Here is a 1,813-nt window from a genome sequence, read left to right on the forward strand (position 1 = left end):
CATAAGGGATGTTCTGGAGGTTCATAGTGATTGCACTAGTCTTTGAGGAGGCTTTTGGGTTTTTCTTTGCTACTCTAGGTGATTCTAGTGGTTATTGGGGAGGTTCTAGGGGTTCTGTATCTAGTAGTCACTGAAAAGAGTCTATAGGTCCTTTAGGTGGCTGTAGCTTCATATTTACTGAATGATGGGAAAGTGGTATCAGTCTCTTTGTCTACGCTTTGGCGAGAAAGTGTAGATTATTGACATTGGCGTACCCGTCCAGACAAGGTGACTGTTATAAGACGTCTGTCCTGATTCAAGCCATAAAATCCAGTCTGTATTAAATCCAGCTGGTGTGTGCAGAGGCAGCTCTGTCCTTCCTGTTGTCCTTCCTTTTTAAAATTGTGTGCTGGCATTTGTTTTTATTGATCTGTGAAGTGCTTGTAAAGGGAACAGCCGTGATAGGAACAAGATAATCCTCAGACTGCACTGATGGAAGATAACACAGCTATAAAATGTAATGGTAGGAAAACATAATGGGGGCAGGGGGACCGAGCAGGACTCAGCATTTCAGCTACAGACTCGTTCAAACACAGCTGCAGAGATCAGAGTAAGATCTGAATGTGTATAATCCACACCAAACAAACTGACACATCTTGTCCATTTGACGACTGATGTTTTTGTAAATATGAGATCACAGAAGTTTGTCTAAGTTATTGTTAAAAATTGGGTTTTATTTACATCATCCAGGATATAAAACAGGGTCATCATGCGGTGTTATACTTTTCAACTCTGATCAAACTCTACAATCATCTGTTATCAGGAGCAATGAGGAATAATGAATAATAACTAATAGAAAGTAAAGCAGCAGTTCCACATTTATTTAGTTTATAAAGACCTATATGACTTGCTGTTTACCCTTTAAAGCTCCTCCAGTGTAAAGGTCTGTGTCCATGTGTAGTGTGATTATAGATCAGGTCTAGGTTCTATATTAATACTGTGAAAGTATCAAAGCCTCAGTCCACAGAGAAATGCACACAGCCTGTATTCAGAAACTGAGCCTTAAAACCAGCCGTCAGGACTTCTGGAACTTTGTGATGTCACAACAAAGCAGTCACCAAGCCCCGCCCACCTGGACCCACCATCCAAACCTTGCAGGATTTGGTTTCTCTGAGTGTTTTTAACCGGAAGTCTGCTTTATTTTTATTGGATCACTCAGAAAACAGTCAGCCAATCAGAAGAGAGGCTCAGAGCCTCCTCTCTTCTGATTGGCTCACAGACCTGTTGTTACTAGAGCTGCAGAGAGAAGCCTGAGAGAGGAGATGTAAAACTACACTGAGATGGTTTATGGTTCTTAAAACCAAAAATCTTCCTATCTATAGATCTATCTCTCTAAAGTAAATATAAATAAACAAAACAACTCCTTTTCCTCTACCCCTCCCTTAATTGTTTCCCGCCTTCTCATTCCCCCTCTTTTCCCTCTCTCCTCTCCCCTCTCACTTTCCTTCCTTCCTTCCTTCCCTCCTACCCCCCCCCCCTCTCTCTCTCTCTCTCTCTCTCTCTCTCTCTCCCTCTCCACCCAGACACACCTCCCTCTCTCTCTCTCTCTCCCTCACTCTCTCTCTCCACCCAGACACACCACTCTCCCTCTCTCTCTCTCTCTGTCTCTCTCTCCCACTCTCCCTCTCTCACTCTCCCTCTCTCTCACTCTCCCTCACTCTCTCTCTCTCTCCCTCTCCACCCAGACACACCTCTCTCTCTCTCTCTCTCTCCCTCTCTCTCTCCACCCAGACACACCACTCTCCCTTTCTCTCTCTCTCCCCCCCCCCCCTCT

The sequence above is a fragment of the Seriola lalandi genome, unplaced genomic scaffold, assembly GCF_002814215.2.
Source record: "Seriola lalandi dorsalis isolate HSWRI2012SDOR001 ecotype SW California unplaced genomic scaffold, Sedor1 jcf7180002054821, whole genome shotgun sequence".
Classification (NCBI taxonomy): Eukaryota; Metazoa; Chordata; class Actinopteri; order Carangiformes; family Carangidae; genus Seriola; species Seriola lalandi.